This window comes from Somniosus microcephalus, chromosome 6 (genome assembly GCF_052327205.1).
Source record: "Somniosus microcephalus isolate GS21.2 chromosome 6, FLI_Smic_1.0, whole genome shotgun sequence".
Classification (NCBI taxonomy): domain Eukaryota; kingdom Metazoa; phylum Chordata; class Chondrichthyes; order Squaliformes; family Somniosidae; genus Somniosus; species Somniosus microcephalus.
In genome coordinates, this window is record NC_140992.1 from 99,798,359 (window position 1) to 99,809,951 (window position 11,593).

Here is an 11,593-nt window from a genome sequence, read left to right on the forward strand (position 1 = left end):
AGACCCAGCCTCGATGAGCGCTCGTTAAGGTTGAGATCCACCAAGTCAATTTGGGTTCATGGAGCAGACCCAGATGCAGGCTATGCACTTGGGAGAATCTTGTGGCATCGATCGCCGGTTCTCCAGAGGGTTTCTTCTCCGTCGGCCTGGGTCGTCGATGATCTCCCGACCCCAGTACCCGGGCCACCCTCGTCGTCTTCTCGTCGTGGCCGAGCCTTGTTTGGCTGAACACCGACCACGTTGTCCTTTTACCGAAACCGTCCGTCTTTAAAAAAAAAACGAAAACATTTTCATCGATCTGCCGAAGTGGAAGAGGCGCCGATCCGGGCACCGTCCGCCCTTCGTTCGTTCCTCGTAGAAGAAAGTTCTTGAAGAAATGGAAGCCTGAAGTCGCCCAACAAGAAGCCGTGGCAGCGAAGAAGAAGTTGTTCAAGTAACCCGGAGTCCGAAGTTTTTAGATGGACTTTCAATCCATAGTTATACTCTTTTGGGACAGTCTTATCTCCCGCCAAATCATAGTCCTGTCTTTGTATTAATTTTGGCGGGCAGAAATCTCTGCAGGGGCGCTTTGTCTTGTAACGGAGCCGGTGATAACTTAAACTGGCCTTCCTGGCCGATAATGTCTTTCAATGTCTTTTGCATTGTCACCGTGGCTCGGTTCGCATATTGATCGGTCCGGACATTTTCCTTGATGGCTGCTAAACGGTTTTTCCTTTGTACGATAAATGGGTATAAGTGTTTTTACATTGTCCGCCCATATCTTGATGGGCCCCATCCTGTACTTATAATCCATTGAATATGTATGCTGTTGCTCTGAGTTTCGGTTCCCAGAGACTGGCTTTCGTGGGCTCACTGTCTTCAATCCACAAGCCTGTCTGGCTTGCAGTAACAGAAATAAAATGGTTCATAAACTGATCACGGGGCCTGGCGGCCATTTTGTATGCCCTTTTATCAAAGGTTTTTCTGTGCAAGCTTACTTTGGTCAATAAACAGTCTTATTTTATCCAGTTTTCTTGCGTGATTTTTGCTGAAAATTGCGAATCTTACAATTGATGAAACTAAATGGAAAAAATCTGTTCATGCCACCTTTGGGTAGTGTAGAAGTGCCTTACTTCTTAGCTCTGGGTAATGACTCAATACACACTTGGATTCGTCAGACGGACAGGCCTTTTATTTTACTTCGCTTGCAAGGGGAATCAGCACCTCCACTCAAGGGGTGAGGCTACTATTCCAATGATACAGTGTAAACGTTCTATATTTATACAGTGTAACAAACAAGTTTGATTGAAATCCCTTTGTTCCTCTATCAGGATACATTTTAGATTAATCATCAGGTAGAAATAACATATTGACAGAAGGATCCTGGACACATAAGTCAACCGTTAATCTATAACAGGGCATGAATCGTGTAACCGGAGGTCCTCTTTAATCATATATAAGGGAGGCAAGCTTTGCTTTCGGTCACAAGTTATCAGGTCATTGGTACACCAAAGAAACTCATTATTCCACTTCTACATTCTCATTAGGTGGGCAGGCATCTGTTCTTGGCTGTAGTTCGAGTACGTGCAATAGCTCTAGTTACACATCGACACTTGCCCAGTGTCAAGTCTGAAAACTTTTACCCAGCAAGCACTTGAAATTAACCCCTTATATCATGTAGATTTCCTCATTCCCCCCTTTTGTCCTTTCTAAGGACAATCTATCTCGCTAAGTTTAAGAAACTCTACATCAAAGGTCTCACCCTTAATATCCTCATATTCAGACATCATTGGTACTGGAGGAGTTGACGCTAATAAGGAAAGGACTTTTGTACACAATAATTTTAAACAACCAGTCAATAAACTAATTAAAATTATTATCATCACAATTGCGATAAAAGCTTCCAAAATTTGCTTTCCCAATGCTCCTCCCCATCCTGAAATCCAATCCCACATTGACCATGGTTCAGGTTGACGTAGTTTCTCTACGGCCTTCTTTATGTGGTTTACCAGATTGGTGATATTTTCTGAGCTATCTGGGATATAGGTGCAACATTCGGTTTTTATGATTGCACATGTGCCCCCTTCTTTTGCCAACAAATAGTCCAGAGCCATGCGGTTTTGTAAGGCAACAGTGCGCAAAGCCACCATTTCTGCGTTTACATCACTAAGAGCATCTGCAGTATCATTGGCTATTTGTTCCAACACTGCTGCCATGTTTATAGATTCTCTTGTTAACTTCCCTGTTCCATACCAGGGAAATGCTATAGCAAAGAACCTTTCAATTTCTGTAATGGCTCGTTTTGCTCGTGTCCCAGGGTGGCTATCCAAAGATGAAATGTGATGTACATAAGGCACTACATATCCCAAATAACATGACCCAGTCCAATTTTGTGGTAACCAGGGGTATGCTCTATGCCCACAGATGAAATAGGTGTTATTATAGGCTTCAAATTTGTTCCATATCTGGTGCATCATTCCTATTCCGTATTCTCCTTTCCAGATTTTTTTGCTAGTCAAATTTTGTACTGTGGACAGATTCCACCATCCCCAATAAGGCCATTCGATTGCACCTGGTGGTTTAGTAGTAGTTTTAGTCAAAGTGTAGTTACATTTGCACTCACTCCATCCAACCATCAATCCTTCTCCATTGTCGTTTACAAGACAGACTTCTCCTTTTGTTTTATTTATGGTTCCCATTGACGTAACTAATAGACTCTCTGGATTCCTTCGATTATCATATAGGGGATGAAACCACCCTTCAAATTTTATAAGGTTGTATCCTGCATTTTTCCATTCATTTTCCAACTGATCTGGGTTTAAACTATTTTGGGTCTGAAATGTACTGGCTGCCTCCTTATTCCAGGTGGTATTAGACTGTAATAACCACCCTACCATTTCTTCTATCTCGAAGGGAATGGGCCTTAGAGGTATTCCACCCTCTGCATGCACAGGGATGTGGCTGCATATCCAGCATTTGGCAAGGTTCTGTTTTTTAGCATACAGATAGCTCATGTATACAAAGGTATTAACTTGATGATAGTTATGCTTATTTAACAGTCTTCTACTTCTCCCTCCTTGTTTCCTAGCGGTCCTATTAATTTTTCTTTTCTGAGTAATTGATGTTGAAACGAGGGGTTGTGTAAAAGGATTATCACAAAACATTAACTTAGCTGTCAGGGCCAGTCCTCCTCTTGAATTACCATTGCAGAAAACCCCTCCGTTCGCAGTTTTGTCACTTGGTAATACAGTATCAGGGCATGTGACCCACAGCTTATCAAGCCTCTGTCCACTATCCTCTTCTACTATCTTACCCTGTCTTACCCTAAGATTTAGTGGTTGATACGGGGGTACCTGCATAGTATGGTCCTGAAGCTGAACTTTCATGGTCTCATTATAGCATATAACATAAAAGAGATTTTTGGTTAAAAGTACACATTCTTCTATACATGGTTTGCCTTTCAGAGGATCTGGGTAAATCCATATGGCAGTTTCAATTATCGTTAACAAAAGGAACAGTCTTATTAGAGTCCAAATCCAGTTCATCTTGGCAGTGTATTGTCTTAGACTGATGCCTTCTTACAATGGGACGCGTGTATCCATGTTGGTCGCTCCTTTACTTTTACAGCGGTGTTTGTGGTCAGGAGTACTTGGAAGGGTCCCTCAAATCTGGGTTGAAGGCCATTCTTTCGTTTGAAGATTTTTATGTAAACGTTATCTCCTGGCTCGAAAGTATGGCACTTTCCTTCAGCGGGATCGACCTGGGCTTCCTTCACCTGTTGATGGAAACTAGAAATGCATTTGGTTAGTGCAATGCAATAACTCAACATATCTTCCTCCATTTTATGAATGTCCATTTGTTTAGCTGTTAAAGGTGCCGAAAAAGGCAATCTTTGTGGTCTTCCCATGACGATCTCGTGAGGCGACAATCCTGTAATTCTGTTGGTAGCAGACCGCATTGTCATTAAAGCTATGGGTAACAAATCAACCCATTTAAGTCCAGTTTCTTTACACAGTTTTGCAAGCTTGTTTTTCAGCATCCCGTTATATCTTTCCACTAGTCCAGCCGACTGTGGATGATAACTGCAATGAAGGTGCTGGTTAATCTGTAAAGCTTTGCATAGTTCCTTAATCACTGTTCCCGTAAAATGGGACCCATTGTCACTTGACAGTTTTGCTGGTATCCCAAAGCGAGGTACAATGTCCTTCAATAAACATTTAGCAACAGTAGTGGCGTCACTCTTTCTACAAGGAAACGCTTCAATCCATCTTGAAAACATATCAACAATAACTAATACATATTTAAAGCTCATACACACAGGTAGTTCAATAAAATCCATTTGCAAGTGTACAAAAGGACCCATGGGGTTTGGATGGGATGCGGGCTGTACCTTCTTTATTTTTTTTTCCTGCATTCATGGTCTGGCAGATAATACAATTTTCACAAATTTGTTTTGCCAATTTTGAGATTCCTGGTGCATACCAGGTCTTGAGGATACAGTCCGCCATCCCCTCTTTGCCCGCATGGGTGAATTTATGAACACATCGGGCAATTGGTGATAGTAATGATTTGGGTGCCACCATGCGGCCGTCATGATGAACCCATAAGCCGTCAGTGTTTTTAAAACAATGATTAACAACCCATTCCTTTACTTCATCAGAACTGGCCCTATTTTGATGGGTCAGCACATCATCTAAGGATGGGGGCTGCGGTATCTCTGGCTTTTCCCTAACAGGGAAGGCTGAAACTTGTCGTTCAGTACTTGATATAGCTACTGACTTAGCAGCGCTATCTGCAGCAGCGTTTCCAAGCGCAACCTTGTCCAAATGCCCCGTGTGCGCTTGGCACTTAATAATTGCAATCTGTTTACGTCTCTAAATAGCTAGTAAAAGATTTTTCACTTCTTGTGCATTTTTAATCTGGGTTCCCGAGGAAGTCAGGTAACCATGAATTTTCCAAATTTGTCATGCTCATGTATTCATTGTCTACAATAGCCAGTCATTCCTAGAAAATGCTTCATTTCTCCTTTAGTTTTTGGCAACGATGTGTTGCAAACAACCTTTATTCTATCCGGCGTTAACTCCCTGTTTTAACAATGATTCCATCACTGGCTCAACTCCTTTTTCTGCTTTCTCTGACAATGGATACTGTGACCTTTTGGGTAATGGTGCAGCTGGATTAATTGTAACTTTATAGGGCTGTGCAGTCTAATAGTTAGGAGGTATTTTAAATCTTGTCCTGTTTTGTCATAGCAGGCCGTGCAGTGCAATTTTGAATGCCATTTCCCTAGTTTCAGGGATTCCTGGTATTGTTTAATGGAGCTTGTAACGAATCCCCACGCTCCTAACAGACTGACAAGTTTGGGACTCAAACTTGGGTCGGCAATTTCCCATGCGTAAAGAACAGGGTGTTTTATTTCTGTTACTGGGTACGCATATGCCTTATCTACTTGGATTTCTACCGTTACTCCTGATGGGGAGCAAATAATTGTAGCATTAATTTTGCACAGCAAGTCTCTTCCACATAAATTCATAGAGACATCTCCTGATAACAGAAAGGAGTGTTCTTCCTCAAATTCTTCTACTTTTACTGTGAGGGGAGTCGATTGATTCAAGCGTTGTAGTATTCCAGCCAATCCAGCTATCGGGGTCTTTTTCCCATTAATAGGCATTCCTTCAGAATATCCTTTCCCTAACACTGAAAAGGTTGCTCCTGTATCTACTAAAATGACATAGGTCTCCCAGCTATTTGCATTTTAATTTCAGGTTCGCTGCGTGAATTTAAAGAAACAACGGGCATTTGGTGGTCTGTGGCGCCTGGGGCTGCTGGTGTCAGTCAGTAATTCTGATCTCTATTTCTCCTAAATCCCTGTCCGTTTGTAGGGTAACCTCCTGACTGGTCCGAAAAAGGGTTATGGACAGTGAAATTAGGACCTTTATTCTCTAACGGAGGTCCATTATTGGAGGTTTTATTCTGACGATTTTTCGCAGGGCATTGGTTTGCCCAATGTCCGGGTTGTCCGCAATTGTAACAATTACCAGATCGTCCATACCCTCTTACTCTACCACGTCTTCCTCTATATTCCCCTCTATTCATCCTTCTATAGTTACCTTGTTATCCTACCATAATAGAGGAGAAAGGTGTTTCTTCGGGGTAATTTTTTTTTCTGACTCAACAAACATAGAGGCAGTCTTTTTATCTGGCTGTTCTCTATTTCTCTCTCGTCCGTTAAACATTTCTCGAGGCAAGTAATTCTTTCTATGTTAAATGACTATCTGAGGGAAAGGGTCTAGTCTTATTTACAGTCCATTTGGACCAATTTGGTAGGTGATCAATGGATGATTGACCAGTTCTTTAACATTAAAGGCTGCTGGCGTGCCTTTCTCGGGTGGCTTACTGGCGCTAGCACTCATTTTAGCAGCTTAAATGGTTCACTTAAAACAATCTAAACTCCCGTGACAATCCATGATCTGCGTTGTACGCCCCTACAGATCAGATTAATAAACTATACATACGTATAAAACTCGAGGGTTCTCAACCCTCGTGGAAGGTATTTCTAACTGGGGAAAATACTGAATCCACAATAGCTTAGTGGATCATGTAAAAGACATCACTATTTTCTCAACCATACATTCCGCCGCGGGACTCACTTCCCCGGCTTGGGTCTTTTCCAACCCCTTCTGCAGTTTTTTTTCAGCTTAAATATTTTAGTTAAAACATACAACAATTCCGTAACACTCTATGATCTGCGTGGGACGCCCCTACAGATCAGACATGACTAAACATTAATACATATAACAATAAACAATAAACAATACACTTGTTAAACAACAACCAAAGTGTTACTAAATCCCCAACCTATGCAGCCTTACTGGACAAAGCTGCAAAGTTGATTGATAATAACAAGTAGTTAAATACTCACTCTCATAAACATTAAACATTGACACTGTGTTTCAGACAACCGCCCACTCTTCTCTCTTTTTTTTACCCTATTCCCTTTAGCCAAATCTTTAGCAAAAAGGGCCTTCAATTTGTCCCAGCTAACTTCAAGCTCTTCTCTCCTTCTACCCTACTCCCTTTAGCCAAATCTTTAGCAAAAAGGGCCTTCAATTTGTCCCAGCTAACTTCAAGCTGGAACCTTGCTAGTTCAATTTCCAGTAAATCGCTAGCTCCTTAGTTAATCAAATTCCTGACTTAACCTTCTCTCTCAGCAAGCTGGAACCTTGCTAGTTCAATTTCCAATAAATCGCTAGCTCCTTAGTTAATCAAATTCCTGACTTAACCTTCTCTCTCTGGTACCTTTATTTCAGCGCTTCCTACAGTCCTTTTCTGCACGATCCTGTTCGCGGGGCGTCAGCGCCTCATGGCTGGTCCTCTGTTCCGTTTCTGAAAGGGAAGCAGTCACAACGGCAGTTTAACCCCCGAACCTTGTGAGTCAATTACCCGATGGCAGTGCTGTCCAATGGAATAAACAGACTGTGCGCAGCTATGCTTATGGCAGGGAAAGTCCCAAAAATGTGGCAAAACACCACCTTCGGCCGATGGGATTTTCCCAACCGAGCAACGTACTCGGCGTCTGTTAACTCACCAATTGGTACAGCAAGCCATCTCGGTGGGACCTCCAAATTGTAGAAGTGCCTTACTTCTTAGCTCTGGGTAATGACTCAATACACACTTGGATTCGTCAGACGGACAGGCCTTTTATTTTACTTCCTTGCAAGGGGAATCAGCACCTCCACTCAAGGGGTGAGGCTACTATTCCAATGATACAGTGTAAACGTTCTATATTTATACAGTGTAACAAACAAGTTTGATTGAAATCCCTTTGTTCCTCTATCAGGATACATTTTAGATTAATCATCAGGTAGAAATAACATATTGACAGAAGGATCCTGGACACATAAGTCAACCGTTAATCTATAACAGGGCATGAATCGTGTAACCGGAGGTCCTCTTTAATCATATATAAGGGAGGCAAGCTTTGCTTTCGGTCACAAGTTATCAGGTCATTGGTACACCAAAGAAACTCATTATTCCACTTCTACATTCTCATTAGGTGGGCAGGCATCTGTTCTTGGCTGTAGTTCGAGTACGTGCAATAGCTCTAGTTACACATCGACACTTGCCCAGTGTCAAGTCTGAAAACTTTTACCCAGCAAGCACTTGAAATTAACCCCTTATATCATGTAGATTTCCTCAGTAGCATAAATACAAGAAAGATGAATATTCTCCCCTCTCTTCCACATATTCTAGATACTAAGGCCCTGATCTTGACCGGGACGGGTTGCATCAGCGTGGCGGGGGGTCTGATCCTCAACCCCGGGGGGAGTCCGATCCCCCAATTCTGGGGGGGATGAGGGGGCCTGATCCCTGACTTGGAGTGGATCTGATTCCTGACCCCGTGGCGGGGGTTGGGGGGGTTTGATCCCTGACTCCGGGGGTCCGAATCTGAGAAGGGGGCGTCCGATTCCCTACACCTTTGTATGGGGGTGGTCTGATGGGGGGGAGCACTCCTGCTCCTCCTGGCCCACAAGTAAGTAAGTAAGTCTTCCTTCCCTTCCCTTCCCTTCCCTTCTCTTCCTTTCTTTTTTTCTTTTTCCTTTTCTTTTTCTTTTCCCGAAGCTGTTCTTGCCTCCCTTCAGCTGCTGGGTTTCCCAAGGCCTGGGATACCCACCTCATTAAAATAATTAAATGGAGAACCCGTCTCCTGGGAGTGGGTTGGCTGCCTGCCCCTTGTCCCGCCTCCGTGTGGTATGGAATCACAAAGTGATGGAATGATGGCGACGTGCTCAGCAATCGGAACGAGGACTCGAAGTCACTGGAAACAAAGTCTGATGAGGCGGTCATGGACCGACCTTGCAGAACACCGATTGAGTGGCTGCCTCCTCCGTCGCTGCTGTTCATCCTCTTGTTCCTCCTGCTCCTCTTCTTCCTCCTCCTCCTCCTCCCCCTCCTCCTCCTGAGGCGATGCGGCTATGCCTGGTGGCAATGGCTGCGCCCTCATAATGGCCAAGCTGTGCAGCATGCAGCAGACGACGACAAAAAGTGACACCCGCTATTAGAGGGCTCCTCCCGGTCAAGGCAGCTGAACCGTTGCTTGAGCACTCCGATGGTCTGCTCAATGATGTTCCTGGGGGCAGCATGGCTCTCATTATATGAGTGCTGGGCACGAGTGTTAGGGTTGCGGAGGGGTGTCATGAGCCAGCTGGAGAGTGGATAGTCCTTGTCTCCGACGAGCCAGCCGCAAGCTTAATGTGGTGGCTGGAATAGGTTTGACACAGTGGTCTGGCACAGGATGAAGACATTGTGCCTGCTGCCAGGATAGCGGGCATTGATGGTGAGGATTCGCCATGTGCGGTCGCACACCAACTGCACATTAAGTGAGTGGTAGCCTTTGTGGTTACAGAATATCTCAGGATTGTTATGAGTTGCCCGTAAAGTGGCATGGGTGCAATCAATGATGCCCTGCACCATGGGCTAGCCCGCTATCCTGGCAAAGCCACATGTACACTTGTGCTGCTTCTCTCTGGTCATGGGGAAGGAAATGTAGCCCCTTCTCCAACTGTACAGAGCATCTGTGACCTGGTGGCTGGAGCAATGGATGGCAAACTAGGAGATGTTGGAGATGTCGCTGTTGTATCCGTGTGTTAATGGAGACACGGAATGCAGGAGTTGGTTTACAGGTGTTTACTGAACAAAGTCTGGAGGTGAACTAACAGATACAAGACACTATGCAGGCTTATATAGCCCGAGTGGCCATAACAACATAAGAACATAAGAAATAGGAGCAGGAGTAGGCCAATCGGCCCCTCGAGCCTGCTCCGCCATTCAATAAGATCATGGCTGATCTGATCCTAACCGCCAATCTACTATCACTGAACCATCTCCTGAATCTAACAGAATTAGACACACGAAATAGGAGCAGGTCAGGCTACATGGCCCCTGGGCCCGCTCCGCTACCCACAGGGCCATGACCGATCCGAACCTAGACTCATGTCCAAATTCCTGCCCGTTCCCCATAACCCTTAATTCCCTTTACTTCTAGGAAGCTGTCTATTTCTGTTTTAAATTTATGTAATGATGTAGCTTCTACAGCTTTTTGGGGCAGCATATTCCATGGACCTACCACCCTCTGAGTGAAGTAGTTCCTCCTCATCTCCGTTTTGAAAGAGCAGCCCCTTATTCTAAGACTATGCCCCCTAGTTCTAGTTTCACCCATCATCGGGAACATCCTCCCCGCATCCACCCGATCCAACCCCTTCACAATCTTATATGTTTCAATAAGATCGCCTCTCATTCTTCTGAACTCCAATGAGTAGAGTCCCAATCTACTCAACCTCTCCTCATATGTCCATCCCCTCATCCGCGGGATTAACCGAGTGAACCTTCTTTGTACTGACTCGAGAGCAAGTATGTCTTTTCTTAAGTATGGACACCAAAACTGTATGCAGTATTCCAGGTGCGGTCTCACCAATACCTTGTACAACTGAAGCAATACCTCCCTATTTTTATATTCTATCCCCCTAGCAATGAAAGCCAACATTCCATTGGCCTTCTTAATCACTTGCTGCACCTGCATACTAACCTTTTGAGTTTCGTGCACCAGGACCCCCAGATCCCTTTGTACTTCAGTACTTTCCAGTTTCTTGCCATTAAGATAATAACTTGCTCTACGATTTTTCCTGCCAAAGTGCATAACCTCACACTTTCCAGTATTGTATTCCATCTGCCAAATCTCTGCCCACTTACTTAGCCTGTCTATGTCCCCTTGCAGGTTTTTTATGTCCTCCTCACTCACTACTTTCCCTCCCATCTTAGTATCATCTGCAAACTTTGATATGTTACACTCGGTCCCCTCCTCCAAATCGTTAATATAGATTGTAAAGAGTTGGGGACCCAGCACTGACCCCTGCGGAACACCACTAGTTACCGGCATTACAGTACACAGGGGCTCTTAAAGGCACATACACCGCAATTCCTCCCCTTTTAGACAGCCAGTACATAACATTTTAAGTATTCATTAATTAACATGTTTACAAGAACAATAATCTACACATTTGCTGCAGTTAATCAATTATAAGTCAGTCTCTCTGGAGGCTTCCTGACTCGGTCCGGATAACGCCTCGGTGGTGTAGTAGTTTTCGGTGGCGTAGTAGGTTCTTTTGACAAGGTCGATTCGGCTTGAATGTCAGTGTCGGGTTCATCTGGTTCCAGTATCACCGGATTGGAGGTAGATACTATGGGTATCTTTGCTTCATCATTAGGGATATAGGCCTAGAAATTCAGTACAGCCACTTTTGGGGCGGTAGAGTCGGGCGGCCGCTAAAGTTTGCGCCCGCCGGAAAGTGGAGGCCACTTCGCCGATATTCAGTAGCTTTGGCCAAGGAGTTTGCTCGAGCGCTAAAACTGGCGTTGCACGGCTATCTTTAGGCGCTAAGCCGGCGGTGCAGACTGATACCGCCAAGACCGGGCGCAGCGCAGGTGCGGTCATGTTTTGATTGACAGCAGACACCCTGGCGCCGGCCAGCTCTTAAAGGGGGAAGGGTCGACTTGGTCTGCTGCCACGCCCTGGATACTGCAGCCCTCCAGCTAGGCCTAAACACTGCTGCTGGAG

At 44.6% G+C, this 11,593-nt stretch overlaps 1 long non-coding RNA gene across 2 annotated transcripts; it reads right to left on the reverse strand.

The window, feature by feature from the left end:
- Positions 1 to 1,149: 1,149 nt before the first annotated feature.
- On the reverse strand, positions 1,150 to 8,170 carry LOC147115950 (uncharacterized). Of its 2 annotated transcripts, XR_015078721.1 has the most exons (3): positions 7,568 to 8,170; positions 7,279 to 7,365; positions 1,150 to 3,767 (listed from the first exon to the last, which is right to left on the reverse strand). It is a non-coding gene; the product is annotated as an uncharacterized LOC147115950 (long non-coding RNA). The 2 variants fall into 2 exon arrangements; XR_015078720.1 differs by having other exon boundaries at positions 1,150 to 7,365.
- Positions 8,171 to 11,593: the final 3,423 nt, after the last annotated feature.